Here is a 27,999-nt window from a genome sequence, read left to right as displayed (position 1 = left end):
AGAATGCTACTCCCACCATCTTCCCAGTATAGCATCTTGCTGCTAGTGCAATAGAAATAAAACTCCATATAAGCAAAAAAGCAAAACTCCAAGCTGCAAATCAGAAAGCAAAATAGAGGATGAGGAACAGTCAGGGGTTCAAAAGTTCTGACAGTGTTCTGAGGCAGGATTCACAGAAGTAGCATCAATTCATTTGTTCTCTCCACAGGTGCTGTGTAACCTGCTGCATGTTTCCAGCACCACAACTCTCTTTTATTCCTTTAATGTGGTCCTTAAAAAATACATGTTTGATTAAACTTTTGGCCATCTGTCGTAACATCAGCATCTCCATGTTAAATTTTGCTATATAAACTCTTGCGATGTACCTTGGATGTTTTATTACATTAAAGATGCTAGCATATATATATTTTAGCTGTTACTTTTATTTTAGATGGAAATGTTACGTGTTTGGAATGTGATTAGAATTAAGTACCTACGGGCAATAGTACATAAAAATAGCTTGGAAACTTAAAAAAAAAGCAGCAATTGATCACAAAATGTCATTTGTTTGAACTGTTCTGTAGCAGCTGCTTTATTTTATTTGAAAAATACACACAAAGTAATTTCATTCCTATATATGCAAGCAATTTAATGCCAACAGTACATAACACACAAAGGTGTGCAAATTTTGCAATACACCCAACATAAAGCAAATACTCAGCAGGTTAAATTCATATTTTCATTGCACTATTTTTGTGTTCCTATTAATTGGCTGTTTAAAATATGCCTGATCATCTTACTTTGTAAATAAAACATTCTAAAATTAATGGTTACCCCTCAGGGGCACTTACATGTTCCTAATATTAAAATCAACAATAAAACAAATTCTAAATGTGCATGAACAATTTTAATTTCCAGAATTCGCTGGTGATAAATGAATAACTGATTCCAAAACTGTTTGTGGCATCCATATCATACAGATAAACCCAGCCCAGCAGAAAATACACACATTTATCCAGATCCAACCATAGTGTTCATTGAATCAGACCATCTTTGGATGACTATTTGAAGCAATCTTGTTCTGAAGTTGATCTTCCATTTCTTACACTGTCATCATTCATATCTGAAAGACATTTTTAAAAATTAAATAACAAGCCTTTCAGATAATGTGACCTTGTAGAGGTGAATTCTGTTTTTGTAAAAGAAAATCAGCTAGCACAAAACTGAACGAGTCAATCTCAATGAATTATATTAATTGGACAACTGCACAGAATCATAATAAACAAATGAATGAGGACAATGAATTACCTAACCTTATGATCAAATGCAAGATTTCATTTGAACCAAATACTTTGCCTATCAGTTGATACCACAAAGAGTATTGCAAATCTGCTCTTATTATAATTATCCGTCTGGCAGTGGAAGCTGTTATAGTTCAATAACAAGGTTAATGATCCATTCAATAGCTTCAGCTGATGCAGTGTGAATGGTTGTGATGCCACCAGGAATGAATCTCTCAGGGCAGGAGTTCAGTGTGTGGGTGATGGTCTGACTTGATTGGTTATCATTTGAGCTGTCCCACTTGTGAAGCAAGTAGTCACAGTGTATGTGAGGAAAAGCTTTCTCACCCTGAGGATGGTGGGAGTCTGGAAGCCACTGCCTGAAAAAGAACGGGGGAGGTAGAAACCCTCATGACATTTAAGAAGCATTTAGACATGCGGTTTTGATGCCAAGGTATACAAAGCTATGGACCAAGTGCTGGAAAATGAGAATGGACTAGTCGGGTGGTTTGTCTTTGACCAGTGCAGACACAAATGGACCGAAAGGCCTTTCTCTGTACTGTGAACCTCTACAACTCTATCAACCCAGGCCCATCCTCAAGCGGTTGAGGGTTTTCCCGGTAATATTACTCAGGTCACTTACTATGTTGTGGCTGATGATGCTTTTAGACAACCATCGAGAAGTGGGACTCTCGACATTTTGTAGAGTGTGTTCTAGTAGGTGGCACGGTAGCACAGTGGTTAGCACTGCTGCTTCACAGCTCCAGGGTCCTGGGTTTGATTCCCAGCTCGGGTCACTGTCTGTGTGGAGTTTGCACATTCTTCTCGTGTTTGCGCGAGTTTTCTCCGGGTGCTCCGGTTTCCTCCCACAGTCCAAAGATGTGCGGGTTAGGTTGATTGGCCATGCTAAAATTGCCCCTTAGTGTCCTGAGGTGCTGGGATTAGTGGGTAAAATATGTAGGGATATGGGGGTAGGACCTAGGTGGGATTGAGATAGGTGCAGACGCGATGAGCTGAATGGCCTCTTTCTGCACTGTAGGGTTCTATGATAGGATTTTAAACAATGGATGGACTTTTTTGTGAGGAGTGTTTTGTAAGCTGTTAGACGGTGGTGTTCTTTGAGGCTGCAGACATCAGAAAGTTCAATGTGTGCTAGTACAGAAAGCCACTCGAACTGTGTTAGTGTCAACGCCCCAGACTTCACTGGGTGAATGTTTGCCATGCTTGTGTGATAAATCCTAAGCCAGGTTGAGCAGCAATGTTGAGTAGTCCAGGACTAGTGAAGCAGTGTGCAGTGTATTGGCTCTGCTGCCCCAGGCGGTACTGACCAGTTTCTCCATGAGATTCACTGACTTTTGGCTCCAGTAATCTGGAGGTGTTGCTGGTCAATGTACATTCAAGACTGATGCCAAGATATCTTGGCATTGGGTCATAGATGAGTGGCTAGCCACAGCACTGGACATGAAGTTCTTCCCCAACCTTGTATTACTCAGGCAGAAGGTTGAGGCAACAGTCTTGGAGACTGTTTGTCAAGGTCCCCATTTTCTGAAGTAAATTTCTGAAGTAGGTAGAGAACAAAGATATTCAGCAAGGGTTTTCTCCATATCGTGAACTCCTTCAGTTCGGAAAGGACAACTCAAGTCCTCAACAAACATAAGGAGCCATACCTAGGTGTGAAAGAGGTCACCATTATACATATTGAAGATGGTGGGTGCAAGCACTGATCTCCATGGGAGTCTTTTGTTGGTGGCAGCTGATTTGATGCCCAAATTGCACACAAAAACATCGACTGTTGCCACTGGAGTTGATTAGTTGTAGGGTTTGATTTTGGAGAGTTCCAGCAGCATGTTTGAGTGCCACACTATGTCAAGGATGCAGGAATAAGTCAACAATGGTGGTTTCTATCTTCAGACCTCTGTGAGGTTGTTGCCAGGACCTGTTCAAAGTAGGTGTAAGCTGTTGGGGCTGGAAGGGGTGGGGCATTGCTGCTTCCAGACTGGGACTCAGCCTATTTAACAGAACGCATTTCAGGATGTTACATGTTATTGAGAGCAAAGTGATGTGGATGGGGATAGCTGAGTGTATTGCAAAATGACAGTCTGCTATATCTGTACAGTATCAAAAGTAGCAACACGCTGTTTCACTCATACTACACGATAGATTAACTAGTGATCTGAGACCAAAACCAATGTCATTCTGTGGGCTTTGCTTGTGATCTCATGCATAGTTCTGCTCCCCAGATAGCTATTTCCTTTAATGTTAGGAAAAAATAGCTGAAGCATCTGCTTTGTTAAGACATTTTTTTGAAATGCCTCCATTATAAAGGACTCTGGAGAGTCAATTGACTGCCTGACCACCTCTTAAGTTTGACTTCATGCCCGACAGATGTTTTACTAGGCTATAAGTGAAGCTTAAATGGTCAGTACAAGGGAAAGGATGCAAATACTGGAAACCTGAAATAAACAGAAAATGCTGGAAATATACAGCAGGTCATTCAATATCTGGAGAAAACAAAAATCTGGTGAATCCTACGCAACTGGAAGGATATAACCTGTCAATCACAAATAGTGACTGTCCTGTTGTGTATGTCTTGGAATTTTTGTCATTAGTCTGATGTGAGATTGTCTTCTGAAGGGTATTAATACTCTTCCTACCCTATGGCCTGCAAATTGACATGATGGGAAGGCTTGTGTGACGCTTTGACCCTCAGAACTATGCCAACATGAGTCTAACTCCCAAAATGGCCAGCCAAGCTGGGCAACTGAGAGATGGAAGCCAAATTAAAAACAGTTCATCATTCAACCTATTAAGGGTTTTGAGTCAAATGAATGGCCCTTCCACATGAAATGCCTTTCCCTGTGGAAACAACCCAGTAGAAGAAGAGCCATTACAGATTTTGAAATATAAACATCAAACCACAAGCTGCTGGACATCAGGTAAGATGACCTCAGAGAGTAAAACATTTTACTCTGGACAGATAATTGGATTGCCTCATGTGACACTAGGCAATAGGAAGTCATAACTTACAATGCTGGGCTTGAGTTTGGATCTAACTGCAGTGTTAGTGTGCATTTTTAGTTCTATGCAAATTCAAAACTGCTTCCCATTAACTGGAAGCTGGAGTATAATTTAGCCTTAGACCATAATACCATAAGGTATAGGTGCAGAGGTAGGCGATTCGGCCCATTGAATGGCGGAGCATATTCAATCACTGCTGATATGATTCTCATCCCCACTCTCCTGCCTTTTCACTGTAATCCTTCATCTCCTTAAATCCATGCACTCCTTTATTGGGAATCAAATTGCAGTAAATTTAATGTTCTAATGAAGAGAATATTACACTAATTGGTATTTAATTTGGAATTACCCGGATGATAACTTTTGAGACTAAATCCTGAATATTCTGTCACATAATGAATGGTTTGTTCATCTGGTGAGTGTTATGGCTAATTGTCCAAAACTTTGTTTGGACACAGTGAGGGGAATCACAATTTGTGATCAGCCTCTGCTTATTTTTGTCAAGGAAGGAAGGCAACATAATCCACACCGTCGGTTGATTGCACACTCAGTTAGCCTTCAGCTCTTAAAGCAAAGCTGCACTAAATTAAAAGAGGCTTCTACTGGCTGGCAGTGCTGCAAATAACAAGCAAAGGAAAATGGAGTGCTAGGGTAGACTGAGGGCATTGAGAGACATTGGATGTGTTATGAGTATGCTTCTCAGCCTTTTGGCTAAGATCAAGCCCAACATGGGGTGCAATGCCTTAAGCAAGGGTCAAGCTGACAACCTGTCTCTCTTGAGGGGACCTTGAATTGGATTTTGAATTTGGCTTTCGGAGGAATTAAAGAATTGATTTGGGTTTGCTTGGTCTGTCCTGAGCAATGGCTTTATAATTTTAAAGGGTGGGGTACATTTTTGAAAAAAAAACTGACTTATTACGCCAATCGATCGACATAGTGAGCCAATAGGATTGTACCGCGTCTGCTTTAAAGAAGCATTACATATAGCACTAGAGGCAAAGGGAATCAAAGGATATGGGGCGGGGGGAGGGGGGGGAGATGCGATCAAGCTACTGAGTTAGATGATCAATGGGAGAGAAGGCTCGAAGGGTTGAATGGCCTCCTCCTTCTCCTATTTTCGATGTTGACATCAGCCATGTCCTTAATAATGCGAAGACCAAAATTACAAGCTAATTTCATAACTTAAGTTTTGAAAATTATCTTCTGAACAAGGGAAAAATATATAATTCTATCAAATAACTGGGAGCTTGGCTGGCCATTTGGGTAATTGAATGATTATATCCTTCACGAGGTTTATGCAGCTACTCTTACATCATAAATTAACAGGAGTTAATCACTGGAGCATAAAACTAGTGTAGATTTTATAAAACTATTCTTCTACCAATTACTTCACACGTGTCTGCTGGTTATTGACATTGCTGCCAAGGAAAATAGTGTTGAAAATCAGGGAACACGAAGAGAGAATGCCTGATTTTCTTTTCACTGGGGCAGGATTAGAAGCACAACTGGTGATTCAATGAATTTATTGCCCCACTCAGATTTTTCCCCCACAAGATAAGCTCTGCCATTTAAATGCTTGATGTTTGGACAACATTACTGTAGATCTTTTTCACAATTCTTTTGTAAATGACGAGAAAAGATTTCTTGACACGATGGAAGTTATCCAACAACTGTTTTGCAGAGTGCTCCAGGAAAAGAGATTATCCCATCTAAACTGAGTCTTTTAAAATCTTAAGTTAACTAAGGCCAAGCACGTTTAGTTTAATTCCTAGTAAATGTCAATCTGTAAGGTTTTATGGTTTCAGTGATCCACACACATCGACTGATTGTATATGACATTTCAACAGATGGTGCTGAGCTTCACAAACAAGGAAATCTAGGCATTCAAGCAGCAGGTAAAACTAATGGATTGTGGATAATGCAGTAGATTCATTGCAACTTTCTCCCAACTGAGAGTTTTTTAAAAATATGATTTGACCTCAATGAGCTTTGCATGTCTTTTGATTTTTCACTCTCCCTGTTAAACATTTAACTTACTGGGGATGGATTAGAGTGTAGACAACTGAGGCACAAAAGGAAGCTATTCAGCCCATTGTGTCTGTGCTGGCTGCAAAAGAATTATCCAGCCTTATCCCTTAACAAATCAAAGCTGACCATCCTTAAGTAATGTATACCATCTACATGATGATTACTATCGTTCCTTAGATTTTTTTCCAATATTTTGCCCAGAACTCAGATTCCATTTCATCCTTTTTAAACAGTACAAAGTTAGCAGTTCTCCAGGCCTCTGACACCCCATGCTTGTAATCAGAGATGATTGAAAAATGTTGGTCAGAACCTCCAGTATTTCCCTCACTAGTCCAACCCAACGAGTTAACAGCCAGGCATATTGTTCATCTGGGCTTGGTGATTTATCTACTTAAGTTAAACCCCTTGATGTTTTCTCTCTCATTATGTTTATCTTATTGAATATTTTACAATGCTTTTTCTTAACTACAACATCTACATTGTTCTTCTCTTTTATGAAAACAGACGTGAAATAAATCATTACAAGATATGTGTAGATCATCCACCTCCACAGATCTTTTTGGTCTTTAACAGGACCAACTCTTTCCTTGTTATTCTTGGGTGGCATGGTGACACAATGGTTAGCACTGCTGCTTCACAGTACCAGGGACCCAAGTTCACATTCCCAGCTTGGGTCACTGTCTGTGTAGAGTTTGCACATTCTACATGGGTCTGCTCTGGTTTCCTCCCATTCTCCAAAGATGGGCTGGTTAGATGGATTGGCCATGCTAAATTTCTCCTTTGCATCAGAGGGTCTGGCTAGGGTAAATGCATGGGATTGTGGGGGATAGGGCCTGGGTAGGATTATGATTGGTGCAGACTCGATGGGCCAAATGGCCTTCCTCTGTACTATTCTATTATCTTGTTGCTCTTCATGTATTTTTTAAAGAAACTTTGGGTTTTCCTTGATTTTACTTGCCAATGTTTTATGCCCTCTCTTTGCTTTTCTAAAATCCTTTTATATTTCACCCTGCGCTTTCCATACTCTTTGGGGTTTTCTGCAGGATTTCGGCTCTCACTTTCTGACATAAGCTTCCTTTTTCTTGCCTCATCCCATGCTATCTACTCATTGACCTCCAGGAAAATCCAGATTTGGGAGTCACAGTGTTTTCCTCAGTACAGGTATCCCCAAACAGTGGGTTGTGACCTGCAGTTGGATGGTGGGACAGGATTTTGGGATCCATACAGCAGAAATTCTGCCAGGAAAGTCCCAGGACCAGCTCCAAGGCCCCTTGACACAGTTGCCCAAATTCTTTTAACTGGGTTCACTGGGAGGAGAAGAAAATCAAAAAATTCAGGCAGCTTCATCATTGTCTGCCATGACCACAGCTGATTTCTTTTCTCTCTGGCATTGAGCTCATTTGGAGGTGAGGGGAGTGAACCTTCAAACAATGCCGTGCATGACAGGGTCACACCAAGCAACAAGAATCCAGGTTGAAAGATTGGTAAGTGAGCACAAGAGGTCATTCTGCAATTGGAGGGTTGGGGTGAAGCAGTGGGGCTAGGAAGTAGTTCCTGTCTGCAGGAAGTTCCAAAATTCCCTCTTGCAGGATCTTCAAACCACACAACCAACTGCTCTATCCTCCTATCTCTATACTCATTAACAGGTGTCACATATTGGAATCCACCTTTCCTATACTTCATATAATTCCTTTCCTTGTTTCCTAAAATCTGCTACCAATGTTGATCCACCAGAAGGAACTCTTCAGTTGGAGGCAACAAAATAACACAAGGCTTACTCAAACTCATAAATCTGAGCAAACCATTTAATAAAGACACTTCAGCAGCCCCACACTTAAGGCCTCACCCTGGGCCATTCCACAAAACCCAGCAGTTTCTTATTTATACTGATTCAGCTGGTCAGCTGACCACCACATCATTTTGTCATTGGTTGCATAGTCAACTGACCCTTACAGCATGTTACAATTGGTCACACTACAACAGATCCAATGTTATCATTGGTTACATTCTAACACAAAATTTGCCTGCCAGACCTCATTGTTCTTTTCACCTATGCCATTGGTACTGAATTGAACTTTGACCTCTGGCTGTTCACCCTTTCTTTTCAGGATATTCAGCAGTCACTTGGTGACACCCTTGAATATCAGGCATCAAGGAGACAACTTACCAAGTTTGGAATTATACCTGCAGCTGCAGCAGATCCTACCTGTCCCCCCAACTTTGATTTGATTTGATTTATTATTGTCACATGTACTGGTATACAGTGAAAAATATTGTTTTTGTACATTATACAGACAAAGCATATCATATATAGAAGGAAAGGAGAAAGTGCAGAATGTAGGGTTACAGTCATAGCCAGGGTGCAGAGAAAGATCAGCTTAATACATGATAGGTCCATTCAAAAGTCTGATGGCAGCAGGGAAGAAGCTGTGCTTGAGTCAGTTGGTATGTGACCACAGACTTCTGTATCTTTTTCCTGATGGAAGAAGGTGGAAGAAAGTATGTCCAGGGTGCGTGGAGTTCTTGATTATGCTGTCTGCTTTTCCAAGGCAGCGGCAAGTGTAAACAGAGTCAATGACGGGAGGTAGTCTGCGTGATGGACTGGGCTTCGTTCCTTTGTCGTTTCTTGCGGTCTTGGACAGGGCAGGAGCCATACCAAGCTGTGATGCAACCAGAAAGAATGTCGGTGAGAGTTATAGTGGACATGCCAAACTTCCTTAGCCTCCTGAGAAAGTAGAGTGTTATAGTGGGCCTCCCTAACTATAGTATCTAACTACTGAATTCCTGACCACCTTTGCTGATCTAACCTACCTCCTGCTCCCCCTCTGTCCCCGTAAATTTGAACTGCCTAGTGTGTTATGGAGCTGTTTGGTGCTGTGCTTCCTGGAGGAGAGACCGGAATGCTCCTGAGAGAGCAAAAGGTACGATGAGGGGACTCCTGTGCCACAGCTGCTCTCCCTTGTCTGGTCTTGTGGTTTACCATTCCCTCTCTGCCTACACACACATAGGTTTTGTGATCAGCACCTCCTGAATGTGCTGTCCATGTGGCTCTCAGCCCCACGGATGACACCAGCTGTTGCTTAGGATCTGAAACTATGTGGAAGTTGACAGGAGTTCTGCTCCTGAATTTCCAACCGTGATATGAATGGGCAGAAAATCCCAAACAAAATGAGGTCATTGTGTTGGGGGCAGGTGGGGAACTTCCTAAATTGGAAATTCCTGCCCTCAAAGAGACTCATCATGGCTATGAGGCCATTGCCATTTAAATGTAGACCCCTGAAAGGCTTGGCCAGGTTAGTTCACCTCCACAAATGATCATTGTTCATATGTGAACCTTAACAGTCAGCACAATTCAATGCTGGAAGAAATCACACCACTGTCCTCATTTAATCTTCCCAGACAGATAATTTTGGGCACCATCTTACCGGCCGTTCACGCCACACTCCCGCTGTGCTGTAATTTTCTTTGTTCTTAATCTTTCCAGACAGACACTTTGGGCGCAATGTTACTGGCCATTCACATCGCGCTCCCGCTATAGCGAGGTCAGAGAATTTCGCTAGATAGTAGGTAGGGACAGTGGGAACCTTGTTCATCCATTCATGCGCTTCACTAGTTAGATGATGAGGCATTTGGCTATTTTAACACACTCATAATAAGTGCCAATTTCGAGTCTTTATGTCACTCGTCGTTCATTCACTGCAGACGGATGGGAAAATCCCACTGGTGTGAACGGTCCTTACTCATAAAGAGTTAATGTTTTTGCTTTCCTTGCAGATTCTACACCTGATTTCCAGCACTTCATGCCTGAACTGCAGATTTCCAGCGTTTCAATGTTTCAACAGGTATTACTAGACAGAAGTGAGCAGCAAAGTCCCTAGACAATTAGCACATATGGAAAATCTTTGTTGACATCTGCTTGAGTTGAACAGCCAGAAATCTTCTCAATCCTGCTGTAAGCCACACATGCACATCCCACATGATTGAACACAAACAATTCCCAGCAATATTCCTGGAAATAATTGACAAAATATCTAAAAGCTTCAAAATACCAATAGCATCGACCTTAAGTCTACAAGCCTTGGTACTCTCAACACCCCACAAAGTAAACTCTTGTGACAGCTGGATTTTCTTCTTTGAGGAGGGAGCCAGGAAATGTCCCTGCACATTGTACCCACCTCAGGAGAAAGTTCCAGCAAAGGTGGGGTTTTCATTCCAGGGTAGGCGGGGGTACAGGCTCACAACCTGCAGTTGCCTGCACTCTTAATCTGTACTGGTGAAAATTGGAATACAGTAAGAAGTCTCACAACACCAGGTTAAAGTCCAACAAGTTTATTTGGTAGCAAAAGCCACTGGCTTTCGGAGAACTGCTCCTTCATTACCTGACGAAGGAGCAGTGTTCCAAAAGCTAGTGGCTTTTGCTACCAAATAAACCTGTTGGGCTTTAACCTGGTGTTGTGAGACTTCTTACTGTGTTTACCCCAGTCCAATGCCGGCATCTCCACATCATGAAAATTGGAAGCCATGGCAATGGGGTCAGGAATCCTTGAATCAGTTGCCATTTTCACACTTCCATGGAGTTTCCCTGACTCCATGTTGTTCTCTAAGTATGATGTGGGTATGCCGGCGTTGGACTGGCGTAAACACAGTAAAAAGTCTGACAACACCAGGTTTTAATCCAACCGATTTAATCCAAACGGTTGGATTAAAACCTGGTGTTGTCAGACTTTTTACTGTGTTCTCTAAGTAGCCATGAAAGAAACAAGAGAATCTCCCCACAATATCACTGACAGATACGCTTACAAAAGGACCAGGACAGAACCGAATTATATATAAAATGGACATCTCATTCATAGATATTATGAAACAATACCTGATTCTATTTCCCGCTTTTATGTAACATAAAATATTATCATGGTCTTGTGGATGAGAAAAGCATAGCCAGATCAGTGAGGCATCAGGTGCAAATTTCTGACAGGCTACCAAATTATGTGCAGACTTTCATTACAATGCTAATTGAGAACTGCCAAGATAAGTTTGAAATACAACTGAATGCCAAATAATTTTGTCTCTCCACACAACATCACGGACAGCAGATGCCATTTAATCTGGTGGAATTCCTTCATAGCACAGAAGATAGTAAAATATTAAACTCGGCTTGTGCTTATTTTATTTGTTCAGACATGGATAAGGCAAGCTAAGCAGCACTTATTATCCATTACTGGTTGCCCAAAGCACATCGAGAATTAACCATGTAATGTGGCACTTGGGCTACATGGAGGCCAGGTTGTGTAAGATCAGAAGGACAATAGTATAATCTTTGAAATTTTTTATGAACATCCAATTAATTTCATGGCCCTTTTAGTTTTGGTGTCAGATTGTAAAATTCTGTTGAAACCCCCCCTGCTGCAAAAAGAAAATCGCGAACCAGAATTTTAATATGTCTCCTTTGACTGGCTTTGTGGCCACCATACCTGTCAATGTTGCAGGTGGGTGTGGCCTCATTCTCCTCAGAGTTTCCCTTTGGGTCCTTTCCCACCTCACGGAATTTCTGTTTCCATGAAGGTGATGGTCTTGGGACCTGTACACTGTCCAGGAGGCAAAGAAAAAGCACACTGGAAGCAATTGCTGGATCACTACTGAAAACCTGCAGGTCATTTTATAGGCTGTAACAGACTGTGAATATCTCAGGCACTGAACTTAGTTGCATCATTAGCTCTGGTGTATTATTGGGGCGGCACAGTGGCAGAGTGGTTAGCACTACTGTCTCACAGTGCCAGAGACCCCCAATTCTGGCCTCGGGTGATGGTCTGTGTGGAGTTTGCACATTATCCCCATGTCTGTGTGGGTTTCCTTAGGGTGCTCCAGTTCCCTCCCAAACTCCAAAGATGTGCGGATTAGGTTGACTGGCTGTACTAAATTGCCCTTAGTGTTAGATAAATACGTGGAATTATGGGGATCAGACCTGGGTGGGATTGTTGTCCGTGCAAGCTCAATGGGCTGAATGGCCTCCTTCTGCATTGCAGGGATTCTATGACTGCAAGCTCGCTTTTGCAAAAAGAGCCACATGGAAAAAGTTAGCATTCATTTTGACTTTCTGTAAGAATGTAGAACAAGTAGTGTCAGTTTCTCTTTCTTGCAGAACAGGTATAGTAGGATCCTACGCACTCCTGAAGTGGACAGCTTCAGAAAGTCCTGGAGCACAGATTTATAACTGCTGAATGAAAAAAGGTGTTACTATTTACATCATTTCAGTGGGTTCTAGCAGAAATTGATTTATTAATTTTAAATCATGTTGGATTAAGAATGCAAAGTGATAAGAAAAGAACTGTTTTTACTATTTGTTCAGCAAGCTAATTCTATGAATTGGCTATATTGCCCTGACCAGAAATTTAAGTTCTGTGAGTTATGAAAAAGCCGACTCAGCTCAAATCAGTCTTTTGCATTTGTCAATCCTGGATTTATCTGTAAGTGCCACTAAAGTGAGAGCATCAAGGAAAACAGTGCTCTGGGGTGATGACATACCCAAAAGATGATTTCATTGACAATCATTTCACGCTTGGTAGCATACCACTTTAACTTGGCATGACAAAATATAAAAGGCTGAATAACTCATTCCAAGCTACCTATTCAAATTGTAAAATCAGATTTATTTGGGATCAGTTCATACAAATGAACATTGCTTAGTTTGTGGCAGATGTAATTAATCTGGTGTTTACACAGTCTGATTGGGATACACCTACGTCTCGCATCGCCCAGATTAAATTCAAATGAACTGAGTTCAGGGCCAAGTTGTTGCTGAAGCAATAATCACGATGGTGAGTATAGCCGGGCGTGTGAAATTTGGAGCCTGGTACCTAAACAAATGGAGGGTCTGTGCCAGACTACTGTTGTTGAAGTTTTAATCCATCAGCAATGCTGAAGGGTTGGCACTCGTAAAGCGCTAGGGAGCAGTTGGGGTGGGAAAGGATTGATTCAGCAAACTTTACAGCTTTGAACTCATTTAAACTTCTTAGCTAGAAGTGAGGTGGAAAATAAATTACTTTCATTTCTATATGCTTTAATTTGTGTCACATCTCTCAGAAACATCTGAAAGTGTTTCATGTACAATGAGTTGCTTGAAGTGCAGCGACTGTGAGTACCTTTCAGTGAAGAAATTTGAGAGTCCAAGTACACAAGTTATTTAACACTGCTATACGTATGCAAAACAAAAATCAAATACACTCTCAGATTGTTGGACTTTATCTCAGGAGGATAGGAACACATTGAAAAAACTAATCATTTGTTATATTAGTCTGTCTGCTACCCTCTCAGTTAGGGGGGTATAAATAAGGTTGTTCAATTGTGGTTGCTATCTGTGAATCCACAGAGTGGCCGGAATGTTACCAACATTCACACCAGCGGGATTTTCCCATCCACTGCAGTGAATGGAGATTTAACTAGCAGCCAAATTCTCTGACCTCACTGTAACAGGAGTGTGGCATGAACTGCAGATAAGGTCATGCCCAGTGAGTTTCTCTCAATGCAATACACAACAGAAAGATGGCAAAGATCAAAGGCGATATAATTACTTTTTACTTTTCATTTGAGAAATTAAGGGCTGAACAACATTGTGGTACACACTTTGGAACATCTCAAGTTGCTTTCGATGAATTTTGAATAGTTTGAAAGATTGCCCCGTACTCACAGTACTCAGGTACACTCAGTGAGTCGGCTTGGTGCATTGTTGAAAAACGTGCATTGAAGGTATGATTGTGGGGAGGGGGGGGTGACAATGGCGGAATCCAACAAACAGGACTGGTGTAATTATGAGTGAAGGTTGCACATTTGGCTGAAATTGAATAAAATAGAAGATGAGCATAAGGTGGATGTTTTCCTCACCACTGACAAGGCCAAATGCTTCTGATGTGGTGTCCAATCCACAAGACCCCAGTTCCATGGAAAATGCTGAAATTCTGGGCTGATATTACAGCACAGCTAAGAATGAAATTGCACAGATGGTTGTGTTCCACTAAAGGAAGAAGTTACCAAGTAAGATGACTGCAGGTTACATTCTCAAATTAAATAAACTCTCGTTATGTGGATATGACAGAAATTGTTATGTATGTGGTTGAGTGTATGCCTTTTTAAGAGAATGTGTCAGGTGACCCAGGCCACCCTGGTGGAGCTTGCTAGGGCAGTCTTGTACTGACTGTACTAGTCTTGTACTGACTGTACTACTGACATGACATTGAGTAAACCGCTCCTTCGGTGTAAGTTTTACACCTACTTACCTTGTGGCCCCTTAATAGTCCATGAATAGACTTCATAGAAATCACCAATAGTGACAAGCGCAGAGGAGACCTAAAAAGTAACAAAATCCACGCCAAGATTTTCAACAATGGCAAGTAAGCTGATGTGGAAGGATGTCTGTGATGAGGCCGCAGCCAGGGTAATAGCAGGAAGAGGTATTTGCAAATGGCAAGGGAGTTCTATTCCTGAGTTGACAGGGGAAGATCCAGACCACAACACCAGGTTCAGAGTCTCAGGGCCTGATTTTACCGTTTTGATTCTAAGTGCTGAATCTGGGAGTGTTTCAGATCCAACTATGAATGTCAGTCATATTCATACAGCATGTAGGAGAGAAACAACAATGTTCTGGGTTGTGATAGAGCCCCAGGTTGTAGCCATGCACCAAGTCAAGGTCACAGTCAGTTCAGGAATCTGAAAATCCCTCAAATGCGCATATGAGAGATATGGAAACAGAAGCTGATGTTATCAAGCAGGAAGAACAAGAGCTGTACTCAGTCAGAGGGCAAGAGAAAGAGCACATGGAAGGTGAGAGTAAAACAGCTGAAGAAAGAATTCCAATGCCCAAATATAGAAGTTGAAGGTTCACTTTCATCATTGATACAATTATTAACGAATTGCTCCCTCAAACTACCTCACAGCTATGGCACTAAATGAACAACTTTAGTTTTGAGTTCAGTGAATTAAATTTCAGAACAAACGAGAAGATGCAGCAAGGACAAATAGCTCCCTCAACGGCTCAGTGAGTTTGTCCAACTAAGATCTGAAGGCTAGAAGGTTCCGGACTCAATCTCCATTCTGCACTGAGTTAATTAACCCGAGGTTAGGATGCCCTGGTTGGTGTCCGGTTATGAGAAAGTAAGATTGATCACATGTCTCGCTCCCAGTAGCTGTTCAATATCCTGTGGAATAGAGGCATAGAGTCATATTTTACAGCACTGAAAGAGGCTCTTTGGCCCATTGTGTCTGCATGAGCCATTAAACCCCTATCTACTTTCATCCCATTTTCCAGCATAGATCCATAGCTGTGACATTTCAAATGCTCTTCAATATGCTTCTTAAATGTTGTGAGGGTTCCTGCTACACTAGCCTTTCAGGCAGTGAGTTCCAGGTGCCCACCACCCTCTGGGTGAAAGGGTTTTCGTCAACTCCCCTCCAAATTTCCTGGCCCTTACCTTAAATCTATCCCTCCTGGTTGTTGACCTCTCGACTGAGGAAAAAGTTACTTCCGAGCTACCTTTTCTATGTCCCTAAAAATTCTGTACGCCTCAAACGTATCTCCATTCAACCTTCTTTGCTCTAAGGAAAACAGCCCCAGCCTAACTAGCTTCCCTTCTCAGCTGAAATGCTCCAGACTACATAACACCTACGGTATCTCATCTCTGCCTTTTCTTGAGCATCAAATCCTTCCTATACTGTGGCAACCAGAACTGCACACAATACTCTAGCTGTGGCCTAACAAGTTTCTTGTACAACTCCCTGCTCACATATTTTATGCCTCTGCTAATAAAGGCAAATATCCCGTTTGCCTTCTTGACTGCTTTATCTACCTGTCCTGCTGCCTTCAGGGATCTGCAAACATAAACCCCAAAGTCCCTCTGGTTCTCCAAGACAATTTTGTCTTTTAAAAAGCATTTAGACAGTTACATGGGTAAGATGGATTTAGAGGGATATGGGCCAAACGTGGACAATTGGGACTAGCTTAGTGATTAAAAAAAAGGCGGCATGGACAAGTTGGACCGAAGGGCCTGTTTCCATGCTGTAGACCGTCCTGATGTCCTATCATTCATTGTGTATTACTTTGCCTTGTTAATCCTTCCATCTATATCGTGTCAGAGTTTTCGGGTTTAAATTCCATTTGCCACTGTCCTATCCATCTGACCAGCCCATCCATATTGTCCTGTAATCTGAGGCTTTTTACCAACCACCAATTTTTGTGTCATCTGCGAACATGCTGACATACCCTGACATTCACATACAAATCTTCAATGAGTGTCAAGATTGTGTGAGAACAGAATCAAATGTTGTTGTGATGGCCCTGAAAGATTAAAACAACTATCTGCTTTTTGAATGAGGAAATCAGAAGGAGCCACTGCCAATACTGAGCCTTCTAGACATGAGAGCAGGGTGTATAACTAGCATTGCACTGAACTCTGAAGTTCCTGCGTTTCACTGTTGAGGCAGGTTGCAGAGTAATGGTCGCATGAAATAATCCTCACTTGGTCAAGGAAATGGAGATCTCAGCCAATGCTAATAGAACTCTACCCTTCATGAGATGAAGAGACAAAATCTGGCTGGGAGTAATCAAGGTGCTAACAGATAATTAAATATGCAAAGGATCGCTTCAGCGATTAGACAAAGATGGAGAGGAACATGCCTGAGCTTCTGCTGTAGGTCAGATGGAGTTGAGGTAATCAAGCTGTGTGACTGATGAGTAAAGGAGGGATTGATTCTGTAAATGAAGCAGCTGAAGGATGAAATTCTTCCAGGGACAGCCGTTAAGACTGAGATGAATGGTAACTTTGAGTGAGGTGGCAATACAACATGAGGCATTACATGAAAAGGGGTTGAGGCCGGGACATGCAAAGGCGGTTATTTCCTCACGTAATTAAGTCCATATTGGCATCTTGAACAGATTGAAAACACCCAGGGCAAAACAGTATACATCTCCCGGAGATAGTTTCCTGATAAAGTGGAGACCTGGCGTGCAGCCAAAGACCTGCTCGGAAGCGAGCAGTTCTGCTCAACATTTAAATTACTTGTATCAGAGAAATCCCCCTGAATGCTGAGGGGAATTGATAATCTAATTAGGAGAAAATAAATCCTTACCATTCTTCTTGTCTTCACAGTATTGCGCAGAGCACATGTATAACGCCTGTGTGGCATTTTTCATTTAGTCACTGATTTGTGTTCATTGGGTTTTTGGTGCAGGTCAATCAATTATTTTAGGACGCTTCCTAAAAATAAACATTTTTATATAAGCAGTACGGAAGGGGGAAGGAAAGAAGAGATTTTGTTTAGAGTATGCACCCGAGGCTTAAGTATCACATTTCTTATTAATTCTCATCCTTACACATAAACACCATCGGTTTCAAGAGTGGCTTTATTGATTAAATTGGGTATAATACCGAATGGAAAGCTGCCTCTTCCCTCAGCACTTACAAGTTTAGATATTTTCTGCCATAGCCGACATGGTGGCACAGTGGTTAGCACTGCTGCCAGAGTCCCAGGTTCAATTCCGGCCCCAGGTGATTGTGTGGATCTGTGCGTTCTCCCCGTGTCTGCGTAGGTTTCCTCCGGGTGCTTTGGTTTCCTCCAACAGTCTAAAAATGTACGGGTTAGGTGGATTGGCCATGTTAAATTGCCACCTAACCCTTAATGTCAGGGAGATTGGGAGGTTAAATACATGAGGTTATGGAGTTAGGGCCTGTGTGGGATTGTTGTCAGTTCAGGATCTATGGGCCCAATGACTTCCTTCTGCACTGTGGGGATTCTATGATTCTCGATTCAGTTCCAAGTTTTCATCGAGGCTTTTGTAAGGTTCAATATTGGATGACATAAAAATGCTGTTGACCCAGACGGAGAAAAAAAACAGTAGAATGAGGAAATAAGAACACTGGTCCAGTTTTTTATCTGCTTTCCAATTTTCACAATAGTTGATGGGCAGCCATGCTCGCTCCAAAACCAGAAAATCCTGCCTAAGTCAACGGACTTCTGCATGGTCCACACCACCCCGTCCCCGTGCGCCACAATTCCTGTGGCGGGTGCAATGGGAAAATTCTCCCCCAGTGTCTCTGTCCCTGGCTTAGCTCAACTGTTGCTGCTGCCCCCAGTCTTGCCTTTCTTAACACTCAGCTTACTTATTCCAATGCACTCCCACTCCCTTCCTACCTTGCACCCAGCACAAACTTCAGCTCATTTAAATCTCTGCTGCCTGTATTCTAACTCATACTGAGTGCCATTCACACCTCTGCCGACTGACTTACACTGGCTATCAGCGTGGCAACATCTAGATTTAAAAATCATCGTCCTTGTTTTCAAGTCCCTTCATGTTTTCATTCATTCCTATGTTTTGTTCACTGCTCCAGCCCTTCTGATGTCTGCATTGCCCCAATCCTAACCATAGTAATAGCCACTCATTTATTGAGCCTTGCCAAATCCCATGCCATTATTTGTATTGAGCAAAAACAGAGGTTGCACACTATCCTTACTTTGATTGTGGCTGGCAGTGTGGTCCTGTTGCTGCTCTTTGTTTACAGGTCTGTCTCCAAGAGACCACACCATTCAGATGTGCTTTCCTTGGCAGTGTCCTCTCAGAAGTAGAGGTAACAGTGACTGCTAATGGGCGCGCTGCCTGAAAATTTATGAATTCTGGTGACCCTCTTCATGCATCCACAGATGTCTTGGTGCAATCCACATCTCAAGACGAGTATATTGACCTTGGAGGATTCACTAGAATGGTAACTAGAGTAAAGGAATAAGTTACGAGAACAGGTTACACAAGCTATAGAATAAAGAAAGTTTAGGGATGATCTATTTGAGTTGTTTAAGATTATTTAAATATTTGATAAAGTAGAGTGAGAGAAACCATTTCCTCTGGTTAGGAAGTCCAGGACAAGAGGACACATTATATCAGAGCTAGACAATTCTGATTGGTATCTGTTGCAATATGTCTTTAAGGGCTTAGATTATGTCATGACCAGAAAGGAAGTGTGTCACGTAGTCCAGTTTTAGTTTCACTTCTGCTTTCAAACAGAGCACACACTGACAGCTTTTCTGCTAGTGTCCCCCCAAACTTTCTACCTCTGTATAACTGTCCCCATGTGCCAGGTCTCAATAAATTTATTTATACATATCACAAGTAGGCTTACATTAACACTGCAATGAAGGTACTGTGAAAATCCCCTAGTCACCACAATTCGGCACCTTTTCAGGTACACTGAGGGAGAATGCAACATTGCCAATGTACCTAACCAGCACGTATTTTGGACTGTAGGAGGAATCCAGAACACACAAAGGTAACCCATGCAGACAAGGGGAGAACATGCAGACTCCACACAGACAGTGACTCAAGCCAGGAATCAAACCCAGGTCCCTAGTGCTGTGAGGCAGCAGTGCTAATCACCGTGCCACCCCAATATGTCTACACAATCCCTTTTGAGTGATTGGTGCTTTTATATCATTATAAAACATGGCAATGTCAGAAAGTAGTCATGATGTGGATATGCCGGCGTTGGACTGGGGTAAACACAGTAAAAAGTCTGACAACACCAGGTTTAAGTCCTGACGAAGGGGGTGACCTCGAAAGCTAGTGAGTTTACTATCAAATAAATTGGTTGGACTTAAACCTGGTGTTATCAGACTTTTTACAGTGTCAGAAAACACTTCTTCCTGCAAAAGATCAGTGGAAATCTAAAACTTACTCTCTTCCAAAACGCTACTGAGACGAGGTCAATTGAAAATGTTGATATTGAGGTTAATAGATGTTTGTTGTGTAAAGGGTGTTAAGACTTAAGGAACCAGGGCAGATGGATGAGCCTTTAGTTGTTATTAGTATTTGTTTGCATGGCAGAATAGGTTTAAGGGGCTGAATGGCCTACTTCTGTTCCGACCTTTCGATATCCAAGGCCTATACTGTCGTAGCATTTCTTTGACTACTTGACAGTAATGAAAAGTTATCCATTAAACTTTTAATATGATTAAACACTTTCACTTTCAGGCAAAATTTCTCACTGGATTCAGAAAGCAATTGAGTAAAATTCCAGGGCTATTCAACTGTGACTAGCAGTGTTCACAGAAGCTCTGATTCCAACACGACATAAGATCCCTCAGAGTATTTGATCATTTATATCTGTATCTCTCCAAATAGCCTGGAATTTTATTCTCAGTCTGGCAATGGCTCAGCTTCTTTCAGCTGAGGTTATTTGACAGAATATTAAACACCTTTGCTAGAATTGTGTGCCACTCCGGCTCAACCGAGAAAAGTAACTCTTATTAACTCTTGTCTTAACTCTTCTTTTTAACTATATATTATTCTGGCTCGGTAATTGGCAGTGATGTTAACTCTATAATTATATCACACACTTTTTCAGTACTGGGCAGACATTAACTACTGCCAATGACGAGGAACAAATTATCCTGGTGGCACGGTGGCACAGAGGTTAGCACCTGCTGCCTCACAGCGCCAGGGACCCGGGTTCAACTCCGATTTCGGGTCACTGTCCGTGTGGAGTCTGCACATTCTCCCTGTGTCTGCGTGGGTTTCCTCAGGGTGCCCCGTTTTCCTCCCACAGTCCAAAGGTGTGCGGGTTAGGTTGTTGGCCATGCTAAATTGCTCCTTAATGTCAGGGGGATTATCAGGATAAATACACAGGGTTACGGGGATAGAGCATGGGTGGGATTGTTGTTGGTGCAGACTTAATTGGCCAAATGGCCACTTTCTGCCCTGTAGGGATTCTATAATTTGATGAGAAACGATGACCCGAGACTCCTGTTTGTTAGGATTATTCATCCCCTCAAAAACATTCTCTTCTACCCCATCCACCATAATTTCCAACAGCAGCTGGCACAAGCTTGGGAATCCCTTTGATTCTTAATTCTTAAGACTGACAATGGCCATGTGGTGAGCTCTGTTGCTTCTTACCCTTTTTCATCATAGAAACGCTACAGTATAGAAGAAGGCCATTCGGCCCATCGAGTCTGCACCGACCACAATCCCACCCAAGCCCTACCCCCGCATCCATACACATTTTACCCACTAATCCTCTAACCTATGCATCTATGGTCAATTTTAGCATGGCCAATCAACCTAACCCGCACATCTTTGGACCGTGGGAGGAAACCGGAGCACCCGGAGGAAACCAACACAGACACGAGGAGAATGTGCAAACTCCGCACACACAGTGAGCCAAGCCGGGAATCGAACCCAGGTCCCTGGAGCTAACCACTGTGCTACCGTGCTGCCCCTTTCTGTTCCAGCCCTTCCCCCAGGTTCCCCATCCCTCTAGCTCTGAGCACTCCCATCTTGACTTTTCTTTTAAAATAGTTTCAGACACAAATCTAAGTTGTTAATGTCCCTGAAATTCTTGCACAGCGTGTGAGTAATAGTGTAAGTGACCCAGAATTATATCCCAATGGTAATTTCTAGTTGTTTCACAATAGCCAGATTGCAAGTATGCTGGCATGTTAGATATTTTCATAAAACAAGCAGAAAGGAAATACACTGTACAACATATTCCCCTCACGCACATCCTGAGGGTGCCAGGGATGCCTGAGGGTCTCTCATATCCAGCATTGCTAGGACCATGGTGGGAAATGGAAGCAGGAGTTTGCTATTTAAAAGAGCACTTTTGGATTAAACAGATAGAGAAACTAATAAACAGTTTTCTGGAAACATTTTATTGCATTACCAGAGCCTGTGAACCAGCTGGCATTAAAAACAAGGTGGCATACCCAATCTTGCCAACCAACAAGCGCACTTAAATGTTGACCAAACCCTTATTTTCATAGAATCATAAAATCCCTACAGTGCAGAAGGTGGCCATTCGGCCCATCAAGTCGGCACTAACTCTCTGTCAGAGCATCTTGCCGAGGCCCATACCCTGTCCTATCCCTGTAACCTCACACAGTCCAACAATGTGCGGGTTAGGTGGATTGGCCATGCCAAACTGCCCCTTAGTGTCAGAGAGACCAGCAGGGTAAATGCATGGGGTTACGGGAACGGGCCTGGTCAGTGCAGGCTTGATGGGCAGAATGGCCTCCTTCTGCACTGTATGGTTCTCTGGTTCTATGATTTACTTCACTAACCCACACAACTTGGAACATTAAAGGGCAATTTAGCCAATCCCCCAAACCTAAACACCTTTGGACTGTGGGAGGAAACCAGCGCCCCTGGAGGAAACCCACGCAGACACAGGGAGAACATTCCTCGGGTGGATGTAGCTGTTACTAGGGGCCATAACTATAAGGTTTATGGTGGGAGATATAGGAGGGGTGCCCGAGGTAGATTCTTCACTCAGAGAGTGGAATGCACTGCCTGTTGTGATAGTGGAATCTTAGGACTTTAGGAACTTTCAAGCGGTTATTGGATGGGCACATGGAACACACCAGAATGACAGGGAGTGGGAAAGCTTGATCTTGGGTTTGGACATAGCTCGGCACAACATTGAGGGCCGAAGGGCCTTTACTGTGCTATACCGTTTTATGTTTCTAACATGCAAACTCCACACTGTGACCTGAGGCTGAAATTGAACCCAGGTCCCTGTCGATGTGAGGCAGCAGGCGCTAACCACTGTGCCACCCTCCATTTAAATATCGCTCCATTTAAGTTATATTCAGCTCCTTTATTCTTCCGACAAAGAACAGTAAGCCTAAATTGGTAGTGAGAAAAATTCTTGACTCCATTATCAAAGACTTTATAGCAGAGCATTTAGAAAGCAGTGGCAGGATCAGACAGAGACAGCATGGATCTATGAAGGGGAAATCATGCTTAACAAATCTGTTGGAATTCTTTAAAGATGGAATTTGTAGAGCTTACATGAGAGAGCATGTGATATATTTGGACTTTCAGAAAGTGTTTGACAAAGTCGAACATAAAAGATTATTGTACAAGATTAAAGTGCATGGGATTGGGGGAAGTGTATTGCGATGGATAGAAAACTGGTTGGCAGAGACGAAACACAGAGTCGGAATTAATGGGTCCTTTTCAAACTGGCAGGCAGTAACTACTGGGATGCAATAGGGATCCGTGGTGGGGCCCCAGCTATTCACAATGTATATTAATGATTTGGATGAAGGAACAAACTGTAATGTCTCACAGTTTGCAGATGATACCAAGTTGGGTGGGGAAGGTGAACTAGGATGAGGATGCAGAGATCCTTCAGCATGATCTGGACAGATTGGGTGAGTGGGCAAATCAATGGCAGATGCAGTATAATTTGGATAAATGTGAGGTTATTCACTTTGGAAACAAAAACAAGAGGGCAGATTACTATCTGAAATTGGGAGAGGGGAATGTGCAGCAGGACTAGGGTGCCCTTCGCTGAAGGTAAGCACGCAGGTGCAGCAAGCAGTAAAGAAGGCAAGTGGTATGTTGGCTTTCATTGCGAGAGGTTTCGTGTACAGGAGCAGGGATGTGTCGTTGCAACTATACAGGGCCTTTGTCAGGCCACATCTGGAGTATTGTGTGTAATTTTGGTCTCCTTTTCTGAGGAAGATGTTCTTGCTCTTGAGGGAGTGCAGCAAAGGTTTACCAGACTGGTTGCGGGGATGATGGGACTGTATGAGGAGAGATTGATTAGGTTAGGATTGTTTTCATTGGAGTTCAGATGAATCGGGGGGATGTCATAGAGACTTATAAAATTCTAACAGGACTAGACAGGGTAAATGCAGGGAGGATGTTCCCAATAGTGGGGGAGTCCAGATCCGTGGGTCACAGTCTGAGGGTACAAGGTAGACCATTTAGGACGGAGGTGAGGAGACATTTCTTCACCCAAAGAGTGGTGAGCTTGTAGAATTCATTACCATGAGAAGTAGTTGATATCAAACATTTCCATTGAATGCATTCAAGAGGTGCCTAGATATAGCACTTGGGACAAATGGGCTCAAAGATTATGGGAGAAAGCAGGATTAGGCTATTGAGTTGGATGATCAGCCATGATCAAGATGAATGGCAGAGCAGGCTTTAAGGGCCAAATGGCCTCCTTCTGCTCCTATCTTCTATGTTTCTATGTTTCTACAACTTTGCATCTCCCTACATTCTATTCCATCTGCCAAGTTTTTGCCTACTCCCTTAATCTCTCTGTATTCATCTTGTCGACTCTTTGGGTGGTATTTTACAGCCTTCATAGAATCACAGAACCCTACAGTGCAGAAAGAGGCCCTTCAGCCCACTGAGTCTGCACCGAACACAATCCCACCCAGGCCCTACCCCCATATCCCTACATATTATACCCACTAATCCCCCTAACCTACACATCCCTGGACACTAAGGGGCAATTTCTTAGCATGGCCAATCAACCTGACCCACACGTCTTTGGGTTGTGGGAGGAATACGGAGCACCCAGAGGAAACTCACGCAGACATGAGGAGAATGTGCAAACTCCACACAGACAGTGACCCCCGAGCTGGGAATTGAACCCAGGACCGTGGAGCTGTGAAGCAGCAGCCTTGCTCGAGCAAATTCCTGTCCAAGATCAATGGACATTTCCATTGTCTGCCTACTCCAATTCCGAGGGGGGCAGGGCAGTAGAATTTGAGCGTTTGTATCATCCTTACCACATCTCTCAACGTTAACTCTCACAGAAGCTAATTAGCTCTGTTGCTGCCCCTCTTTTGCCCTGATTGGATCTCTCCTTAAAACAAATCATGGTCCGAGTACGGAGTGGGACTTTCGCTATAGAACTTGCTGTGTCTCTAATTTACCTTCAGTTCTAGTCAGGTGTGTAACTTTCATTGGATGGACCTGTTTTAATCATTGGTTTTGGGAGCACACCCAAAGTAGCTGAGGGATTAGGTATTCTTTTATTCTGCAGAGGGTGGTTAGAACACAAGGTGCTGTTCATAAAGGAGTGATGGAGGAAAAATCCATCACAGTTTTGAAAAGGTAGGTAGGTGGAAAATTATAATGAAGTACAAGGAATAGAATTGTTCATCTGAAGACGAGCAGAGGTTAGAAGGAGCCCAGTGTCCTCTTTCAGTGTTGTAAAATTCTACAATGGTGTCCTGTTTCTCTAGTGGTTCTGAAATAGACAATAGCAATCCAGCAGTCCATTTTATACCTGCTCAACTTGCTATCCTTTTGAATGCAGTTTTCTATCAGATACATATAAAGGTACAAGGTAATTGCTTACATATACACCACACAGGATTATACTGGGAATTTATTCAACCAGGCCATTGTCTGCTTCAGAATAGAAATTCACTTCGCAGAAATTCAAGGTCTTCAACCCCACATAATGCGAGTAGTATTTACACAATTGAGAAAGCCCAGTGAATGCACTGTGCAACACTGGCTTTGTTAGCAGTAATCTACTGAATTACAGAGAGTTAAAGGTGGATGGCTACCAGGTGTTTTACAGAACACATCCGCTGAGGCAGAAACAAACCTGTGGGTGTGTCACATTTAATCTCCTCCCAACATATTCCCTATTTATAATTTGGGATTTTGCAGAAATATGTTTCAAACCATACTTTCAAACTGTTGTAAATAGTTAAAAGGTAAATAAAAGTAAGATGTCCTTACTAATGAAAGAGCACGGTTTTCCAATGGGTCATTTTAAATATCATTTATTGTACACTGCATAAAGTTCTCAAATGTATTGATAAAGGAAATTGAGTTTTAGATCTTCTAGAGTGATACCCTGCCACTAAGTATCTGCAGTATCGCTTTATAAAGTTAAAAGATGCCTCGAGTGAACATTATCCTTCTCTTTTTTGTACTTTTAGTGAAATCCGGCAGATGGTGCTCGTTGACTGCTTTCTGAAGAAATTGGACGCAATCAGAAATAGCAAATCTGTTGATCTTAAACTTGTAATCAATGTCAGGCTTAAGTTGCCAAGTACACACTGCCTGCAGTTAACCTCACCCATTGGTGATGTGTGTCAGGGATCTGAATGCATGCTGTCTGCCATTTACAAACATGAATAATCACTCATTTTTCCTCTTTAATCAGTAGTTAGTTTAAGTTGGTAAGGGGAATACGCAAAGGTGAACATGATAATAATCCATATTGCTTATACATTTTAATCTTTCTCAAAAATAGTACCTCGGCAAATTGAATACTCAACATTTGAAAATCACAGTTCTGTCATTATTAAAATTGATCGTTATTTATTTTGCTATATAACAAAATATCTCGTATCTGGTGACAGTCGTGTCCATATTTCCTGCTATCCTCATTGTATTCTGTCTCGTTTGGTTCGTGTGTAGTCTTATAGCCTGTGGTCTGTAAGCTCTGTAAGTATACGACATTTCGCTGTATGAGATCAATATTTTTCGCTTTCTAATTGGTTCCTTTTCACTATTGTTACCTTGCCAATCAAACACTTCTTCCTAACAAAAATATTTCTACTCAATCAGATTGCACTAGTCACTCAAACAACAAGCTGTCGGCAACCCCTGTGCCCCCTGTCAACTCTGACTACAGCCTTGACGCTGGAGATCCCATCTCCCTTCCATTGAGAGCACTAAATCCACAAATATATTCCATGGTCTCTCCTTCCTGAAACCCAAACATGCCAAATGCCATTTTGTTGCACCTTAATGACCAAATCAGTTGCTCTATCCTCGGTGCAATGTTCCAGTTCAACCTCTGACCTCTTCCTCCCTTCTCAGGTTAATTTAAAGTTTCCCTGAAGTTATCAAAGTTTAATCTCCTGGACAGTGTTCCCAGGCAACCTAAGAGAAAATGCATAGAGTCATTAAAAGAAAGTTTAATTCCAATTTTTGAACAATTTTTTAAATTAGTTATATTTTTGATATTACAGATGGGGAGATATGTTTTTATGATGGGGAAGGGGGAATGGGTGGTGGCAGTGGCTCATGTGAAACCTCCAATGCTTTCCAAGCAAAGCTGGATGGTCCTGATATCTATCATGAGGAGCCGCCTGTACTGGGGCTATCATGTTAACCATTTGTCAGTACCAGTGGGGTCATTAAGAACAATGTGGAGATGCCGGTGTTGGACAGCGGTGGGCACAGTAAGAAGTGTCACAACACCAGGTTAAAGTCCAACAGGCTTGTTTGGAATCACGAACTTTCGAAGCGCTGCTCCTTCATGGGATGAGTGATGGTTAGTTCGCAATATGTCGTGTTTGTGAATAATCTCCGCTCGCCTGAAGAGGGAGCAGCACTCCAAAAGCTCATGATTCCACATAAACCTGTTGGACTTTAACCTGGTGTGGCATTTCTTACTGTGTCATTAAGAATAATGTGGAGATGCTGGCGTTGGACTGGGCTAAACACAGTAAGAAATCTCACAACATCAGGTTAAAGTCCAACAGGTTTATTTGGTAGTAAATGCCACTAGCTTTCGGGTCTCTGCCCCTTTGTTAGGTGATTCCCCACTCACCTTACGAAGGGGCAGAGCCCCGAAAGCTAGTGGCGTTTACTACCAAATAAACTTCCTGGACTTTAGCCTGGTGTTATTAAGAATAACACAGCTTATTTTGGGACATTCAATGGATATGGTATTGATCCACCAAAGGGCTTTATTCATTGTCCCACATCTCACAGGCATCCACTTCCTTCTTCAATTGCTTGTAAAAGGCTCCCATGTTCAAATTCAACAAGTGATATGACTAGGGAAAAAGAGTCCATGAGGTGGTTTCCCTTTATCTTCCTGATGTTTGCTTGCTGGAAACACAAGCCTTCTTCCCAAAGGATCCTCCTCCGCCTGGAAGCAGCCAT

The 27,999-nt window shown here is 42.4% G+C and overlaps 1 long non-coding RNA gene across 3 annotated transcripts in view; it reads right to left on the bottom strand.

The window, feature by feature from the left end:
• Nucleotides 1-537: 537 nt before the first annotated feature.
• LOC145344834 (uncharacterized) overlaps nt 538-27,999 on the bottom strand; it is a 40,963-nt gene continuing 13,501 nt past the window's right edge. For 2 of the 3 annotated variants that reach the window (XR_013886987.1, XR_013886989.1), the window contains 3 exons: nt 18,803-19,055; nt 17,421-17,548; nt 538-1,102 (listed from right to left, as the gene is read on the bottom strand). This is a non-coding gene — a long non-coding RNA (uncharacterized LOC145344834). Of the gene's footprint in view, nt 1,103-11,776; nt 11,891-17,420; nt 17,549-18,802; nt 19,056-27,999 lie in introns of all 3 variants that reach the window. The other variant, XR_013886988.1, reaches the window with a different exon arrangement.

Source organism: Carcharhinus amblyrhynchos, chromosome 7 (genome assembly GCF_965287045.1).
Source record: "Carcharhinus amblyrhynchos chromosome 7, sCarAmb.v2.hapA, whole genome shotgun sequence".
Taxonomy (NCBI): Eukaryota; Metazoa; Chordata; class Chondrichthyes; order Carcharhiniformes; family Carcharhinidae; genus Carcharhinus; species Carcharhinus amblyrhynchos.
The sequence above is the reverse complement of the archived record's forward strand: the minus strand, read 5'-3'. Positions and strand labels throughout refer to the sequence as shown.